Source organism: Rhinopithecus roxellana, chromosome 1 (assembly GCF_007565055.1).
Source record: "Rhinopithecus roxellana isolate Shanxi Qingling chromosome 1, ASM756505v1, whole genome shotgun sequence".
Lineage (NCBI taxonomy): Eukaryota > Metazoa > Chordata > Mammalia > Primates > Cercopithecidae > Rhinopithecus > Rhinopithecus roxellana.
The window spans coordinates 189,802,834-189,822,885 of record NC_044549.1 but is presented as its reverse complement, the minus strand read 5'-3'; the positions used below and the strand labels follow the sequence as shown (position 1 = coordinate 189,822,885).

The 20,052-nt window shown below is 40.4% G+C and overlaps 1 protein-coding gene across 1 annotated transcript in view; it reads right to left on the bottom strand.

Annotated features, from left to right (window-relative positions):
* Positions 1-5,368: 5,368 nt before the first annotated feature.
* The window catches only part of ZBTB38 (zinc finger and BTB domain containing 38), a 115,282-nt gene continuing 100,598 nt past the window's right edge, over positions 5,369-20,052 (bottom strand). Inside the window, exon 3 of the transcript XR_004058453.1 lies at positions 5,369-5,646. The gene's annotated coding sequence lies outside the window, so the exon portion shown is untranslated. The remainder of the gene's footprint in view (positions 5,647-20,052) is intronic.

Genomic DNA, 20,052 nt, shown 5'->3' with positions numbered 1-20,052 from the left:
TTTGTCCCACAGAACTGGCCTCTTTTTCCTTTAGGCCATTATGGTACCCTGTATATATGAATACATATAATCATTGTAGTGCTCATAACACATTTACTATTCCTGTTTACCTGTCTGAAACAGTCTTGGGACTGGACAATATTTTATTTGTCTTTGCCTCCCTAGCGCATAGAAAATATAGAAGAATGCAGAAGGCACTTATTAAATGTTTGATAAATGAACGAATGAATGAATGAGCAAATAAATGAGATGGTGTGTTCAGAGAAGCTGCTAACAAATGAGCCTAGAATTCTGAATTTAAAATCCACAAGGGAAATCAGAGCAGACCACAGAACTAGCTGGCTAGGCCTGGGCTTTGCAGAAAGCTTAGGTGCAGAGAAAAGGCAATAGCTCAGGAGTCAGATGAGGAAGGAGAAAGGGAAAGAGTCAGGGTCTGGGGTTTCCAATCCTCGCCCTGGGCTGGGGCTGCATCTGTCACAAGCAGCTCATTTTTGACAGAGACAGCCAAGGAGAGCAGAAGCTCATCGATCGTAATCTGTGATCTAGATGTAGGCTAGATACAAACATCTTGAATTTTTTATGGGTGGTCGTAGACGCTGGGAAAACGGATTTCAAAGTTGCAAGATGTTTTCACACTTGTTATTATGACCAAATATCTAGGCAGCATGTCAGTCTGTGGCTATAAATGAAATCCTGTTAACATAAATAATCCACTGTTCTCTATCTTGTCTCCACTTTCTACCTGCCCAAATAATTAAACCTCTTCCCAATTATTGATTTTTAGGAGTGCCCAGTGGGTTACATTGGCAGAGTAGGGTGTGGGGAACATGATGGGGTTGCTGGATTTGTTATAGTCTTCCTTTCCTGGTCTGGCTTTCTCTGCCACTGTCACAATAAAGGGACCCTCACCACTTTATGATGCCTGCTATGAGAACATCAAGGCCCAAGCCAAGAGCGTTATCCGTCAGAACCCACAGGGCTTCCACGTTTTCAGCAAAGCTGGCAAGAAGGGTTACCTCCCCATCTCTAGGCCCAAAGCTACACTGCTTGGGCTCAGAGTCTTTAGGAACAGCCCAGCCTGGTATCCTAGCGCTCACAGTTGAGAGTCCAAGGGAAGTAGATAGGCCTGCATTGACTTGCCTAGGCCAGGGCTGTTGGTAGCCTTCTCCTAGGCAATTGCCTCCTGCCTTTCATCTAAAAGAGGGCAAGATTGGGGATGGAATGAGGGAGTGAATCCCTCACTCCTTATCACATGTATGAAGATAAAATATTTTAATAAATTGTATTTTATCTAGTTCTAAAGACATTGGTACTTATTTTATAAGCATGTAACTGAATTTTGGAAAACTGCCTTGGATATACAGCCACAAATGAAAGCTGGTGGCCTATCAAATAATTGACTCGAAATGGCCACCAGAATATAAAACATCTAGTTTGTGTATTGTTGTTTTAAGCCAGGTAAGGTGGGTCCTTAGGATTGAACTCTGGGGCTGTCTGTGCAGAGATAGAACTTGGAAGGGCTGTTGGAGAGAGGGGCCAGGGAGATTGAAATAAAAATCCAGAGGCATTTATAGAGCATCCGGATGGAAGGCGAAATATCCCACTGTCCCCAACACCCTTAACTCCAAATAATCCTTCTTAGTGAATGTCTTACCTGCAACAAGGCAAAACAAAAGTATTAACACCTCAGCTAAAGTTTCTTGAGGGGCGTGGTAGGACATAAGGTAGATTCTGAAGATTCTCTCTAGCCATGAGCGAAGCATAGAGAATAACGTGATTACCCATAATGAGCGTGTCTTACATGTCATAGCTATTTTATTTGGTGTGCTAGTTTTATTATATTTTTGTATTTCATATTGAAAATACAAATATTTACAAAGATTTTCCAAAATTTTCTGGAGTCTTCTTTACCCAACTCTGTTTTTTCCACAGGATCTGGAATTCTTCAGTGGGAATTCTTCTACCTTAAAGGGTTTTAGGAAACTGATTTATATGGTTTGGCTGAGATTATTATATGTATGTAGTACTGATTAAGAATAAATATCACACACTTGAAAACGTGTTTCGAATGAAACAAAGCTGTCTTTTATTTTGTCATTGGAAAGGGAAGCTGTAAGGAAACAACTGCCCTTCCTCCATTTCTCTATTTCAGGGTTTCCCGACTGTGACACTGTTGACATTTTGGTTAAGATGGGTAATTCTTTCTTGTTGGGAGCTGTCCTGTGCGTTATAGGGCATTTAGCAGCACCCTAGACTCTATCTGCTAGATGCTACCAGCATATTCCAGTTGTGACTATCAAAAATGTCTAGAGATACTGCCAAATATCCTCTGGGAGACAGATCACCGCCCCGTTGAGAATTTCTGCTGTATGTTAATACATCTCTTGTATTAACAGGGTCATTGTGTTTGTAAACCTGTCAAAGCTGAGGTCTGTGTTGTTCAGTGCCTGAGTGGGTAGAGTTCAAAGAAGCAAAGTCCTGATAGGAATTCTACTGTTAAAAAATGAGATACAAGTATCTAATCTAGAGCACTTCTTCTTCTTCTTCTTCTTCTTCTTCTTCTTCTTCTTCTTCTTTCTTCTTCCTTCTTTCTTTCTTCTCCTCCTCCTCCTCCTCCATCCTCCCTGCCTCCTCCTTCCTCCCTCCTCCTCCTCCTCCTCCTCCTCCTACCTCCTCCTCCTCCTTCTTCTCTTCTTCTTCTTCTTCCTCTTCTTCTTCTTCTTCTTCTTCTTCTTCTTCTCTTCTTCTTCTTCTTCTTCTTCTTCTTCTTCTTCTTCTTCTTCTTTAGATGGAGTTCCGCTATGTTGCCTAGGTGAGTCTTGAACTCCTCCTTACGGGATTCTCTTGCTTCAGCCTCCCAAGTAGCTGGGACCATAGGTGTGTGTCATAGCACCAGGTTGGAGCAGTTCTTATCAAAATACTTTTCCTCTTATCTTCTCCAATATCCAACAAAACCAAGATCTCTCACTCTCTTTCCCCAGAGTAGCATGCTCTCCCATCGACCCATTCTCTCCTTCTATCTCTGGCTGTCTTCCTGCTCCCACTTGGTGCCTCTGAACACATCAAGAGCCCCCACTCTCAGTTGCCTCTTGCAAGAAAAGCTTGGCTTTGATTCTTTTCTCCCTAGAATGTACCCATGTGGCTTATGTCATTTCTATTCCTCCCTTATTTTTTACAGTTTTGCATCAAAATCCCAAAGATCCGGTCTGGACCCTCCACGCTCTTCTCTACAGTTGGGTGTGGGTGGATGGGAGGAACTGAGCAGCCCAGGCAGCACCAAATTTAGCAGAGTCGGGAGGAGGACGAGAAAAACTGGCAACACTAGTATGTGTGAAGGGTTGCAGATTTTTTTCACCTTACCCACAGATGTGCAAAGAAGATGTAGCATCTTCATTTCTCTAAAATTGTTCTTCTCTTCCTTATGAGTCTCCAATCACTGAATAGAGGGGAAAATATTCTGGTGCACCAGTTTGTTTGTTTGTTTGTTTGTTTGTTTGTTTGTTTGTTTTGAGACAGGGTCTCACTCTGTCACCCAGGCTGGAGTGCAGTGGATGATCATAGCTCAGTGCAACCTCGAATTTCTGGGCTCAAGGGATCTTTCTGTTTTAGCCTCCTCAATAGCTGAGACTATAGGTATAAGCTATTTATTTTTATTTTATTTTTTGTTGAGATGGTGGTCTTGCTTTGTTGCCCCAGCAGATCTCAAATTCCTGGGCTTAAGCAATCCTTCTGCCTTGATTTCCCAAAGTACTGGAATTACAGGTGTCAGCGACCTAAATAGGCACACTATGTAAATGGTCCATCCATTTAGGTAAATAATGCTCAGCATCTTAGATATCTGTATTCTTTTTTTATTTTTTTGAGATGGTGTCTGGGTTTTTGATGGAGTTGTGGCTAAATGAGCCCATAGAGACAGAGAAGAGGTGGGGTCCTCATATTGATGCAGTATCTTCTGCATCTTTGCAGATTTCTGCTGTGGGTGGGTAGTCTGGATACTTCCTAGATACTTCTTTTGAGGGTGAAATGGGCTCAGTCCTGGGAGTTGTGTGAGGGCCTGCTATTGAGGCTGTATCTATAGTACCTGTGGTTTGGTTTCTCCTGGCTTGGCAGGGCCTGCTTGTTTTCCCTGATGACTCAGACGCCACTCTGGCTGCCTCTCAGACCCTACATCCTCCATCTGGCTCTTCACTAGAATGCCTCTCCCCAGCCTTGCTGCTGATTCACCTTTCCTTTGTGATCACTGGTGCCTGGAAGCCTGGTGGCTACCAGCTCAGCTGCTTTCCAGGCCTCTTCCCTGGAGTATGTGGGAACTCCTTGGTCCAGTCTATTCCATACTGGTCTTGGGGGAAGCTCAGGAAATTATATTTCACCCCTTTCCCTGCAAGCTATGCTGTACTATTGAGTTAAACTTTGATATAGTCACTTCCGGGGTGGTGTCAGGCAACCGGTAAGGTGAACTCCTCCCAGGGTCCCAAAGATGCGGTACTCCGAAGCCCTCAGACTTTCCCCTATCTGCTTAACAAACCTCTTCACGTTGGGCAGGATCAGGAAAAGGAAGATTAGATGCGGCCTCCCTTACCTCTCTCTTCTTTTTTTCCTAGGTAGTCCCCTGGGATGAATAGTGGGGAGGGGTTTCCTCTTTTTCTTCTTGTCTTTCCTTGTGTAAAACTCCAAGATTGGCCAGGCGCAGTGGCTCACGCCTGTAATTCCACCACTTTGGGAGGCCGAGGCAGGCGGGTCGCCTGAGGTCAGGAGTGTGAGACCAGCCTGGCCAACATGGTGAAACCCCATCTCTACTAAAAATACAAAAATTAGCTGGGTGTGGTAGCGTGCGCCTGTAATCTCAGCTACTCAGGAGGCTGAGGCAGGAGAATAGCTTGAACCTGGGAGGCGGAGGTTGCAGTGAACCAAGATTGTGCCATTGCACTCCAGCCTGGGCAACAAGAGTGAAACTCCATCTCAAAAACAAAACAAAACCAACCAACAAACAAAAACCTCCAAGATCAAGGAATCTAGAACATTTTTTCTCTCTCTCGTAAAAGCCTAGCTTTTAAGCTACTACCTGGCCAAAAAGCCCCCAGATCCTATTTAGAAGTTGATAATTAACTGTTTTTTCCTCTTTTTCTTTTCTCTCTCTCTCTCTTTTTTTTTTTTTTTTTTTTGCATTCCCTCTGTAACAATCCTAAACCTCCCTGAGACAATTGGAAACCTCTAAAGATTGGGGGAAAGGTAAGTATAAGAAAATGCAAAAGAAGGCAGCGAGTTAAGGGACTTCAAAATTATATTATCACCATTATATACATTGATAATTTTTCCTACACACATCATGTTCTAATGTGGTTATTCCATAGAGGCTTGCAAGGCTGAGACCACAGCCCTGTGGGTAGACCACATCTGTCCAGCCAATGGCTGAAAGAAGATGTAGGTCCTCAGACAGGAAACCAGAACTCTGAGGGCAATCTTAGCAGACAGGAGAAAGCGTTCTTGGCTATCTTAAGGTTTCTTGGCCATCTTAAGGTTTCTTGGCCTGGCCTCACAGGAGCCTCAGGACAGTCCTCCCACATATGGGTCAATTTTCTCTCTCAAATGGAGTCAGGCCAGGGTCTTTGAAGGCAGACTTCTTTGTAGGTCTCTGCTTCCCTGAATCTACAATTCAAAAGATTAGCGAAATAAAATATTTTTAGTAAGAGGACTAACATAGGAGTATCACTTTTTATTTTGCCAAACATGGATGTTTAAAATAAAGCATTGTTTGTATTGCAAATGTTTCTTTCAAAAAAAGTAAAAGTATTATTTGTATTGTCAGTGTTTTATTTAATACCTGAAAAGTTGACGATTTTATTTTAAGGAAGGCGTCATTTACTGACAAGCAAGAAAGTCACTTCAGTTGCCTGGATGGCATGGAGCAAAGGCATGGAACAGAGGCAGAGAAGGGAGATAAACAAGGTCATTCCAAGGCTGGTAGGTATACTTCTTTGCCCACAGGATTTGCACGGGGGCTATGGGAGGTGGGACCACAAGGACTCCAGAGCATGTCGATCCTTGAGTAACAGGGTGAGGACTAGAATGTCCACTGTGAGAAAGTCAGAGCTTCTGTCTGTTTCATGAGGAAGGAATTGACTAAGAGAAAGCCATATTTGGGAAATTTAAGTTGTAGGTTATGTGCAGCTTCTGGTGGAATTACCGCATTTTGTGGGAGAGAAGTGAGAGGAAGGAAAGCCATTTAGGAGAGAAAGCATGGAATTTATCCCAGACTTTGGCTGAAGTGTAACATCTAGTGCGACATGAATGGGGCACTTTTTCTGCATCTGTTAGTTATTGTGCCTGTTGGTTGCCATGGGGGACTGGGTGATTTTAAGAGAGCCACAGACACTCTTAAAAATCCAATAGATACGCACAAGGTAGATTTGAACATTTTAGACAATTTCTGTCTCTTCTGTACAGAACTTAGTCCACATTTGTACAGGTCTTCCACCTTGGTGCCTGTATGGTAATATGGCTTGCCCTTTTCCTTTGGGTCACTTACCACAATCCAGATTATTTCATTAACATGAGCGTTTCATTAATATCTGTTTCCTTCACTAAACCATGAGGTCCGTAAGAACAGGGCTCATGGCCTGCGCGGTGGCTCACACCTATAATCCCAGCACTTCGGGAGGCTGAGACGGGTGGATCACGAGGTCAGGAGCTCGAGACCATCCTGGCTAAGATGGTGAAACCCCGTCTCTACTAAAAATACAAAAAATTAGTTGGGCATGGTGGCGGGCGCCTGTAGTCCCAGCTACTCGGGAGGCTGAGGCAGGAGAATGGTGTAACCCGGAAGGCGCAGCTTGCAGTGAGCCAAGATTGCGCCACTGCACTCCAGCCTGGGTGAGAGCCAGACTCCGTCTCAAAAAAAAAAAAAAAAAAAAAAAAAAAAAAGAACAGGGCTCATTATTTTACTCACGATTGTATCTCTAGCACCAAGTATGCACTCATAGGCCAGGCTCACGCGTGCCATCCCAGCACTTAGGGAGGCCAAGGCTGGCGGATCACAAGGTCAGGAAATCGAGACCATCCTGGCTAAGACGGTGAAACGCCGTCTCTACTAAAAATACAAAAAGTTAGCCAGGCGTGGTGGCGGGCGCCTGTAGTCCCAGCTACTCGGGAGACTGAGGCAGGAGAATGGCGTGAACCCGGGAGGCGGAGCTTGCAGTGAGCCGAGATGGCGCCGCTGCATTCCAGCCTAGGCGACAGAGCGAGACTCCGTCTCAAAAAAAAAGGCACTCAATAAATGAATCAACGTATGAATATACCTCTAGGAAGAGTGATTGGAATCTCCTCATCAAGTACACTTTACTGTCAGTGTGAAGTATATTTGTTTGTTTTAACAAAGTGAGCTTCTTAAAGGCCACAATCAAACACAAATAAATAATGGATCCTACAGTTGCTGTTACGGGAAGTGGTCTTGGTAGTTCCCGGCAGCTGAAGCACGGTGCTAGTTTAGTGCCCCCTATTGGATAAAACAGAAAATTCGGCTTTTTGCACAATCACATTGTCCCTTTACAAAGAAACATGTAGTCCCATCTGAATTTTGTGGCATCTCCTCTGGCATTAACAAATTGTTATATTTGACTTCATTTCCTCAGCTAAACTTACTGTTTTCTCACTCTTTCTCTATTAAATAGTAGCTTTGTTTCACCCCATTTTCCACATTTCAGATAAGGAAATCTTATGTAGTAAATTGTAGTAAAATTTCTAATTCACAAAAGTAGTCAGGGAATTGAAGTATTGCATTAATAAATTACCTTATAAGACATGTATGGATCACTTGAAGACACAGGTATTTGTTATAGAAATACATTCTATAGTGATGGTATGGCAACACATTCATAGAGAAGATTATTGAGAAGAGATACTCATACCAAAACCTATGGCATACAGCAAAAGCAGTATTAAGAGAGAAGTTTATAACAATAAATGCTTACATTAAAAAAGAAGAAAAATTTCAAATAACCAACCTAATTATGCATGTCAAGAAACTAGAAAATCAAGAAGCAGCCAACCCCAAAATTAGTAGGAAAAAAGAGATAACAAGGATAAGAGCAGAAATAAACAGAACTGAGACCAAAAAAATACAAAAGAAATAAGGTGTTTTTTTGAAAAGATAAACAAAATTGCCAAACCATTAGGCAGACTAAACAAGAAAAATAGAGAAAAGACCCAAATAAATAAAATCAGAAATGAAAAAAGGAGACATTACGACTGCTACTACAGAAGTCCAAAAGATTGTTAGAGACTGTTGTGAACAACTATACACCAAAAAATGAGAAACATAATAGAAATGCATAAATTCCTAGACATGTACAACCTGTGAAGATTGAACCAAGAAGAAACAGAAAACCTGAATAGACCAATTGTGAGTAAAATGATTGAATCAGTATTAAAAGTCTCCCATCAAAGACAAGTCCAGTACTTGATGATTTCACTGCTGAATTCTACCAAATATTTAAAGAAGAACTATACCAATTATTTGTAAACTTTTCCAAAAAGTTGAAGAGAAGAGAATTCTTCCAAATGCATCTTTGAGGCCAGCTCATCCTGATACCAAAACTAGACAAGAACACAACAACAACATAAGAAAACTATAGGCCAATGTCTCTAAGGAACATAGATGCAAAAATCCTCAATACAATACTAGTGAACTGAGTCCAACAGCACATTAAAAAAATCATTCATCGTGATTTACTGGGATTTATTCTAGGGATGCAAGGCTAGTTTAGCATATGCAAATCTATAAATGTGATATATTACGTCAAAAGAATGAAGTACAAAAAATCATCTTAATAGATGCAGAGAAAGCATTTTATACAATTCAACATCCCTTTGTGACTAAAAAAAACCCCTCCAAAAATTAGGAACAGAGAAGATGTACCTCAATACAATGAAGGCCATATATGACAAACTCACAGCTAATATTGTACTAAATGGGGAAAAACTGAAAGTTTCTTCTCTAAGAACTAGAATAAGACAAGGATGCCCACTCTTACCACTCTTATTCAACATAGTACTGGAATTCTTAGCCAGAGCAAATAAGCAAAAGAAATAAAGGGCATTCAAATTAGAAAGGAGGAAGTCACACTGTCCCTATTTGCAGATGACATGATTTTATATATAGAAAACCCTAAAAGTTCCACCAAAACAAAACAAAAAACTCTTAGAACTGATAAGCAAATTCAGTAAAATTGCAGGATAAAAAATTAACATACAAAAATCGGTATCATTTCTATATACCAATAACAGACTAGTGGAAAAAGAAATCAAGAGATCAGTCTCATTTACAACAGCTATAAAAAATGTAGGAGTAAATTTAACCAAGGTGATGAAAGATCTCTAAAAGGTAAACTATAAAACATGAATGAAAGAAATTGAAGAGGTCACAGAGAAAATGGAAAGACATCCCTGTTCATGGACTGGAAGAATTTATACTATGAAAATGACCATACCACCAAAAACAATCTACAGATTCAGTGCAATCTCTATCAAAATACCAAAGACATTCTTCACAGAAGTAGAAAAAATGACCCTAAAATTCATATGAAACCACAGAAGTCCAGTAAGAATGTTAGCTTAAAATTTTCTTTAAAACAAAAGAAACCACAGAAGGCCCCAAATAGCCAAAGCAGTCCTGAGTGAAAAACAACAAAACTGGAGGCATCGCATTACCTGACTTCAAAATATACTGCAAAACTATACTAAACAACACAGCATGGTACTGGTATAAAACCAGACACATAGACCAATGCAACACAGTTGAGAACCCAGAAATAAATCCATGTATTTACAGCCAATTAATTTTTGACAAAAGTACCAAGAACATTCAATGGAGAAATGACAGTCTCTTCAGTAAATGGTGCTGGGAAAACTGCATATTCATAGACAGAAAAATGAAACCCCTATCTCAGTCATCAGCAAAGCTTGAGTCCTGTCCTCTCATTCTCCTCCCTGGACAGCATGAGCTTCACCACTCGCTCTACCTTCTCCATCAACTACTGGTCCCTGGAGTCCTCCCAGGCACCCAGCTACAGCACCTGGCCAGTCAGCAGCGTGGTGAGTGTCTATGCAGGCGTGGGGGGCTCTGGTTCCTGGATCTCTGTGTCCTGCTCCATCAGTTTCCGGGGTGGCTTGGGGTCCAGGGGTGTTGCTGCGGGGATGGCCGGAGGTCTGGTAGGAATGGGAGGCATCCAAAATGAAAAGGAGACCATGCAAAGCCTGAACAACTGCCTGGCCTCCTACCTAAAGAGAGAGAACCAGAAGCTGGAGAGCAAAATCTGGGAGCATCTGGAGAAGAAGGAACCCCAGGTCAGAGACTGGGGCCATTACTTCAAGACCATTGAGGATCTGAGGGCTCAGATCTTCGCAAATACTGTGGACAATGCTCGCATGGTTCTGCAGATCGACAATGTCTGTCTTGCTGCTGCTGATAACTTTCGAGTCAAGTATGAGACAGAGCTGGCCATGCGCCAGTCTGTGGAGAGGGACAACCGTGAGCTCCCCAAGGTCATTGATGACACCAATGTCACTCGCTGCAGCTGTAGACAGAGACCGAGGCTCTCAAGGAGGAGCTGCTCTTTATGAAAAAGAACCACAAAGAGGAAGTAAAAGGCCTACAAACCCAGGTTGCCAGCTCTGGGTTGACTGTGGAGGTAGATGCCCCCAAAACTCAGGTCCTCGCCAAGATCATGGCAGACATCCAGGCCCAATATGACGAGCTGGCTCGGAAGAACCGAGAGGGGCTAGACAAGTACTGGTCTCAGCAGATCGAGGAGGGCAGCACAGTAGTCACCACGCAGTCCGCTGAGGTTAGAGCTGCTGAGATGACGCTCAGGGAGCTGAGACGTACAGTCCAGTCCTTGGAGATCGACCTGAACTCGATGAGAAATCTGAAGCCCAGCTTGGAGAACAGCCTGAGGAAGGTGGAGGCCCGCTATGCCCTGCAGATGGAGCAGCTCAATGGGATCCTGCTGTATCTGGAGTCAGAGGTGGCACAGACCCGGGCAGAGGGGCAGTGCCAGGCCCAGGAGTACGAGGCCCTGCCAAACATCAAGGTCAAGCTGAAGGCTGAGAGCACCACCTACTGCTGCCTGCTGGAAAATGGCGAGGACTTCAATCTTGGTGATGCCCTGGACGGTAGCAACTCCATGCAAACCATCCAAAAGACCACCACCCACCAGAGAGTGGATGGCAAACTGGTGTCTGAGACCAATGACACCAAAGTTCTAAGACATTAAGACAGCAGAACCAGGGTACCCTTTGGGGAGCAGGAGGCCAATAAAAAGTTCAGTGGTTAAAAAAAAAAAAAAAAGATTGCAACCCCTGCTTTTTTTGTTCTCCATTTGCTTGGTAGATCTTCCTCCATCCCTTTATTTGAGCCTATGTATGTCTCTGCATAAAATAGACTTTAAACCATCAAAGATCAAAAGAGACAAAGAAGACCATTACATAATGGTAAAGGGATCAATTCAACAGGAAGAGCTAACTATCCTAAATATATATGCACCCAATACAGGAGCACCCAAATTCATAAAGCAAGTCCTTAGAGACTTACAAAGAGACTTAGACTCCCATACAATAATAATGGGAGACTTTAACACTCACTGTCAACATTAGACAGATCAATGAGACAGAAAGTTAACAAGGATATCCAGGAATTGAACTCATCTCTGCACCAAGCGGACCTAATAGACATCGATAGAACTCTCCACCTCAAATCAACAGAATATACATTCTTCTCAGCACCACATCACACTTATTCCAAAACTGACCACGTAATTGGAAGTGAAGCACTCCTTAGCAAATGTAAAAGAACAGAAATTATAACAAACTGTCTCTCAGACCACAGTGCAATCAAACTAGAACTCAGGACTAAGAAACTCAATCAAAACCGCTCAACTACATGGAAACTGAACAGCCTGCTCCTGAATGACTACTGGGTACATAATGAAATGAAGGCAGAAACAAAGATGTTCTTTGAAACCAATGAGAACAAAGATACAACATACCAGAATCTCTGGGACACATTTAAAGCAGTGTGTAGAGGGAAATTTATAGCACTAAATGCCCACAAGAGAAAGCTGGAAAGATCTAAAATTGACACTCTAACATCACAATTAAAAGAACTGGAGAAGCAAGAGCAAACACATTCAAAAGCTAGCAGAAGGCAAGAAACAACTATGATCAGAGCAGAACTGAAGGAGATAGAGACACAAAAAACCCTCCAAAAAATCAATGAATCCAGGAGTTGGTTTTTTGAAAAAATCAACAAACCGATAGACCGCTAGCAAGACTAATAAAGAAGAAAAGAGAGAAGAATCAAATAGACGCAATAAAAAATGATAAAGGGGATATCACCACGGACCCCACAGAAATACAAACTACCATCAGAGAATACTATAAACACCTCTACGCAAATCAACTAGAAAATCTAGAAGAAATGGATAATTTCCTGGACACTTACACTCTTCCAAGACTAAACCAGGAAGAAGTTGAATCCCTGAATAGACCAATAGCAGGCTCTGAAATTGAGGCAATTATTAATAGCCTACCCACCAAAGAAAGTCCAGAACCAGATGGATTCACAGCTGAATTCTACCAGAGGTACAAGGAGGAGCTGGTACCATTCCTTCTGAAACTATTCCAATCAATTGAAAAAGAGGGAATCCTCCCTAACTCATTTTATGAGGCCAACATCATCCTGATACCAAAGCCTGGCAGAGACACAACAAAAAAAGAAAATTTTAGACCAATATCCCTGATGAACATTGATGCAAAAATCCTCAATAAAATACTGGCAAACAGGATTCAGCAGCACATCAAAAAGCTTATCCACCATGATCAAGTGGGCTTCATCCCTGGGATGCAAGGCTGGTTCAACATTCGCAAATCAATAAACGTAATCCAGCATCTAAACAGAACCAAAGACAAGAACCACATGATTATCTCAATAGATGCAGAAAAGGCTTTTGACAAAATTCAACAGCCCTTCATGCTAAAAACGCTCAATAAATTCGGTATTGATGGAACGTACCTCAAAATCATGAGAGCTATTTATGACAAACCCACAGCCAATATCATACTGAATGGGCAAAAACTGGAAAAATTCCCTTTGAAAACTGGCACAAGACAGGGATGCCCTCTCTCACCGCTCCTTTTCAACATAGTGTTGGAAGTTCTGGCTAGGGCAATCAGGCAAGAGAAAGAAATCAAGGGTATCCAGTTAGGAAAAGAAGAAGTCAAATTGTCCCTGTTTGCAGATGACATGATTGTATATTTAGAAAACCCCATTGTCTCAGCCCAAAATCTCCTTAAGCTGATAAGCAACTTCAGCAAAGTCTCAGGATACAAAATTAATGTGGAAAAATCACAAGCATTCTTATACACCAGTAACAGACAAGCAGAGAGCCAAATCATGAATGAACTTCCATTCACAATTGCTTCAAAGAGAATAAAATACCTAGGAATCCAACTTACAAGGGAGGTAAAGGACGTCTTCAAGGAGAACTACAAACCACTGCTTAATGAAATAAAAGAGGACACTAACAAATGGAAGAACATACCATGCTCATGGATAGGAAGAATCAATATCGTGAAAATGGCCATACTGCTCAAGGTTATTTATAGATTCAATGCCATCCCCATCAAGCTACCAATGAGTTTCTTCACAGAATTGGAAAAAACGGCTTTAAAGTTCATATGGAACCAAAAAAGAGCCCGCATTACCAAGACAATCCTAAGCCAAAAGGACAAAGCTGGAGGCATCACGCTACCTGACTTCAAACTATACTACAAGGCTACAGTAACCAAAACAGCATGGTACTGGTACCAAAACAGAGCTATAGACCAATGGAACAGAACAGAGTCCTCAGAAATGATACCACACATCTACAGCCATCTGATCTTTGACAAACCTGAGAGAAACAAGAAATGGGGAAAGGATTCCCTATTTAATAAATGGTGCTGGGAAAATTGGCTAGCCATAAGTAGAAAGCTGAAACTGGATCCTTTCCTTACTCCTTATACGAAAATTAATTCAAGATGGATTAGAGACTTAAATGTTAGACCTAATACCATAAAAACCCTAGAAGAAAACCTAGGTAGTACCATTCAGGACATAGGCATGGGCAAGGACTTCATGTCTAAAACACCAAAAGCAACAGCAGCAAAAGCCAAAATTGACAAATGGGATCTCATTAAACTAAAGAGCTTCTGCACAGCAAAAGAAACTACCATCAGAGTGAACAGGCAACCTACAGAATGGGAGAACATTTTTGCAATCTACTCATCTGACAAAGGGCTAATATCCAGAATCTACAAAGAACTCAAACAAATTTACAAGAAAAAAACAAACAACCCCATCCAAAAGTGGGCAAAGGATATGAACAGACATTTCTCAAAAGAAGACATTCATACAGCCAACAGACACATGAAAAAATGCTCATCATCACTGGCCATCAGAGAAATGCAAATCAAAACCACAATGAGATACCATCTCACACCAGTTAGAATGGCAATCATTAAAAAGTCAGGAAACCACAGGTGCTGGAGAGGATGTGGAGAAATAGGAACACTTTTACACTGTTGGTGGGATTGTAAACTAGTTCAACCATTATGGAAAACAGTATGGCGATTCCTCAAGGATCTAGAACTAGATGTACCATATGACCCAGCCATCCCACTACTGGGTATATACCCAAAGGATTATAAATCATGCTGCTATAAAGACACATGCACATGCATGTTTATTGCGGCACTATTCACAATGGCAAAGACTTGGAATCAACCCAAATGTCCATCTGTGACAGACTGGATTAAGAAAATGTGGCACATATACACCATGGAATATTATGCAGCCATAAAAAAGGATGAGTTTGTGTTCTTTGTAGGGACATGGATGCAGCTGGAAACCATCATTCTTAGCAAACTATCACAAGAACAGAAAACCAAACACCGCATGTTCTCACTCATAGGTGGGAACTGAACAATGACATCACTTGGACTCGGGAAGGGGAACATCACACATCAGGGCCTATCATGGGGAAGGGGGAGGGGGGAGGGATTGCATTGGGAGTTATAACTGATATAAATGATGAATTGATGGGTGCTGACGAGTTGATGGGTGCAGCACACCAACATGGCACAAGTATACATATGTAACAAACCTGCACGTTATGCACATGTACCCTAGAACTTAAAGTATAATAAAAAATAAAAATAAATAAATAAATAAAAATTAAAAAAAAAAAGAGAAACCCCTATTTCTCACCATACATAAAAATCAAATCAAAATGGATTAAAAACTTAAAAGTAAGACTTGAAACTACTAGAGGAAAACATCAGGAAAGTGCTTTATGATATCGGTCTGGGTGAATTTTTCGGGGTTAAAACCTCAAAAACATAGACAACTAAAGAAAAAATAGGCAAATAAGATTGCATAAAGCTAAAAAGCTTCTGCACAGCAAAGGAAACAATCAACAAAGTGAAGAGACAATCTATAGATTGGGAAAAATATTTGCAAATTATCCATTCAACAAGGGATTAATAACCAGAATATGTAGGGAACTCAACTCAACAACAACAACAACAAAACACCAAGTAACACAATTTTTAAAAGGGCAAATGAACTGAAGAGACATTTCTCAAAATCAGACATACAAATGGCCAATAGGCATAAAAAAATGCTCAACATTACTGATTATCAGGAAAATGCAAATCAAAACCACAGTGAGATCTCACCTCATCCCAGTTAGAACGGCTATTAGCAAAAACACAAAAAAGCAGATGCTGGTGAGGATGTGGAGAAAGGAAAACACTTATACACTGCAGATGGAAATATAAATCAGTACAGTCACTATGGAAAACAGTGTGGAGCTTCCTCAAAACACTGAGATCTAAAAATAGATCTACCATATGATCCAGCAATCCCACTGCTAGATATATGTGCAAAAGAAAGGAAACCAGTATATTGAAGAGATATCTGCATACCTATGTTTATTGCAGCATTCTTCACGATAGCTAAGATATGAGATGAATCTAAGTGTACATCAATGGATGTATGCATAAAGAAAATGTGGTACATATACACAGTGAAATACAACTCAGTCATAAAAAAGAATGAAATCCTGTCACTCGCAGTAACATGAATGAAATGAGAGATTGCTATGTTAAGTGAAATAACTAGGTGAGTAAAGTGAAAAAAGACAAATACTGCATTCTCTCACTCACATGTGGGAGCTTAAAAAGTTGATCTCATGGAGGTGGAGAGTAGAATGATGGTTACCAGAGGTTGGGAAGGTCGGGGGATGAATAGAGGTTGGTTAATGGGTGCAAAAAATACAGTTAGATAAAAGGAATATATTCTAGTGTTTCATGGCACAGGAGGATGACTAAGTTAACAATAATTTATCATGTATTTCAAAATAACTAGAAGAGAAAATTTGAAATGTTCCCAACACAAAGAAATGATAAATGTTTGAGGTAATGGGTATTCTATTCACCATGATTTGATCATTGCACATTGTATTCATGTATCAAAATATCAAATGTACTCCATAAATATGTGCAATTACTATGTATCAATTTAAAAGTTACTACTCACTAGAAGAAAGCTATCTTAAAGTTCTTATGGAACCTAAATAAAAGCCCAAATAACCGAAGCATCCTTAAGCAAAAAGAATAAATCTGGAGGCATTACATTGCCTGATGTCAAATTATACTGCAAGGCTATAGTAACTAAAACAGCATGGTACTGGTACAAAAATAGACACATTGATCAAGGGTTCAGAACAGAGGATCCAGAAATAAAGTCACATACCTACAACCAACTGATTTTTGACAAAGTTGACAAAAATAAACAATAGGGAAAGGACACCCTTATTTAATAAATGGTTCTGGGAAAATTGGCTAGCCACATGTGGGAGAAGGAAACTGGACCCCCTTGTCTCATCACATACAAAAACTAATTCAAGATGGATTAAAGACCTAAATGTAAAGCCTGAAGCTATTAAAATCCTAGAAGAAAATCTAGGAAAAACACTTCTGAATATCAGCCTAGGTAAAGAATTTATGACAAAGACCCCAAAAGTAAATGCAATAAAAACCAAAACAGACAAATGGGATTTAATTAAACTGAAATACTTCTGAAATAATCAACAGAATGAACAGACAACCTATAGAATGGTAGAAAATATGTGCAAATTATTCCTTCACCAAAGGACTAATATCCAGAAACTACAAGGAACTCAAACAATTGAGTAAGAAAAAAAACAAGTAACTCCATTAAAAACTGGGCAAAGGACATGAATGGACATTTCTTAAAAGAAGAAATATAAGCAGCCAACATACACATGAAAAAATGCTCAACATCACTCAGTCATTAACGAAATGCAAACTAAAAACCACACTGAGATACCATCTTACATCAGTCAGAATAACTACTATTAAAAAGTTAAAAACAACACATGTTGGCATAGATGCAAAAAAAGAGAACTGTTGTAACCCTGATGGTGGGAATGTAGATTTGGTTCAACCTTTATAGAAAAAGCTCAAGGAACTAAAAATAGAGCAATCCCACTAAAGGAATCTACCTCAAACAAAAGAAATAAAATTAAAAAAAACACCCACACTTGTGTGTTTATTGCAGCACTATTATTTATCATAGCAAAATCAAGGAACCAATGTAGTATCCATCAATGATTGGTTGGATACAGAAAATGTGATATATATATATATATATATATATATATATATACAGAAAACATGATATATATTTATATATACATCACATTATATATATATATATATATATATATATATATATAAAAACACAAAAAAGCAGATGCTGGTGAGGATGTGGAGAAAGGAAAACACTCATACACTGCAGAGGGAAATATAAATCAGTATGGTCACTATGGAAAACAGTGTAGAGGTTCCTTATACAGAAAATGTGATACATATATTTATATATATATATACACAGAAAATGTGATATATATATATAAGTTACTACTTATAACCTACATTTAAATAAGAGCTTTGTTGAGATATAATTCACATACCATAAAATTCACCCATTATACTTTAAAATATAATTAAATGTTTTCAATTTATTTTTTTAAAAACTTTTTTTTGAGACAGAGTTTCACTCTTGTTGCCCAAGCTGGAGTGCAGTGGCGCGATCTCAGTTCACTGCAACCTCCACCTCCCAAGTTCAAGCGATTGTCCTGTCTCAGCCTCCCAAATAGCTGCGATTACAGGCACCTGCCACCACGTCAGCTATTTTTTTGTATTTGTAGTGGAGATGGGGTTTCATTATGTTGGCCAGCTGGTCTCGAATTCCTGATCTCAGGTGATCCACCCACCTTGGCCTCCTAAAGTGCTGGAATTACAGGCGTGAGCCACCGCACCTGGCCTTAAATATTTTTTAGTACGTTCGCAGAGTTGAACAACCATCATCACAATCAATTTTATAATATTTTCCTCACCCCCCCAAAGAAACTCCATACCCATTAGGAATCACTTTCCATTTCCCTCCAACTCATTCTCCCTCCCATTCCATCCCCACCCTATCCCTAAGCAACTGATAATCAACTTTCTGTCTCTGTAGATTTGCCTATTCTTAAGGCTGAATGATATTTCATTGTGCGGATAGGACACATTTTATCTATCCTTTCATCAGTTGATGGACATTTGGGTTGTTTACACTTTTTGGTTATTATGAAGGATGCTTGTCTTCAAATGTGTGTATAGACATAGGCTTTCATTTGTTTTCAGTGAATTTCACTTCAGCCAGGAGTGAAATTGCTGGGTCATGTGGTAACTCTCTGTTTAATCTTTTGAGGAACTGCCAAATTGTTTCTAAGGCAGCTGCACCATTTTACATTTCCACCAGCAATGCATGTGGGTTCCAATTTCTCTACATTTTCCCTCATACTTTATCTTTTTTTTTTTTTTTTTTTAATTACAGCCACTCTAGTTGGTGTGAGGTGGTATTTCATTGTGGTTTTGATTAGCAGTTCCCTAATGGCTAATGATGTTGGACATCTTGTGTTTATTATGTTGAGCATCATGTGTTTATTAGCCATTTGTATATCTGAAAAAATATGCAAATGTGCATGTTTCCTACATGAGTATATTGTATAATGGTGGGTGTGTTTCTAGTGTACTCGTCTCTCCAAAATCTGGGCAAAAATGTCTATTTAGATTCCTTGCCCATTTATAGATTGCATTGTCTTTTTGAGTTGTAATAGTACTTTACATATTTCAAATATGTCTTTTATCAGACACATGATTTTCAAACGTTTTCTACTGTTCTGTGGGTTGTCTTCATTTTCTTGATAGTGCCCTTTGAAGCATAAAGTTTTAAATTTCGGTGATGTCCAGTTCACCTATTTTTTGTTGCTCGCGCTTTTGCTGCCATATTTAATACGTAATTCACCTTTATAAGTTATCCTGATATGCAAATATTATTCATTGTGTGGATAGAATTTAATATGTTATCTACATTTATATGAAATAATTTAAATATCTTGGGTTTATGTGTACATTCTTAATTACTAGAAGTCCAGAAAACAAGATGTGACCTACATGCAGCCCCATTGAAGAGGAAAGGCTTTTTTTTTTTTTGAGACGGAGTCTCGCTCTGTCCCCCAGGCTGGAGTGCGGTGGCGCGATCTCGGCTCACTTGCAAGCTCCACCTCCCGGGTTCACGCCATTCTCCTGCCTCAGCCTCCCGAGTAGCTGGGACTACAGGCGCCCGCCGCCACGCCCGGCTAATTTTAGTAGACATGGGGTTTCACTGTGTTAGCCAGGATGGTCTCAATCTCCAGACCTGGTGATCGGCCCGCCTCGGCCTCCCAAAGCGCTGGGATCACAGGCGTGAGCCTCCGCTCCCGGCCAAGGAAAGGCATTTTCTATCTGAGACAATTGCTTTAAAAGTTAGAGGAGGGTGAGGTTGGACTGAGGGGATGGGTTTTATCCGTGTGACTCACAACACAGTTATAATAACAATAACACTAA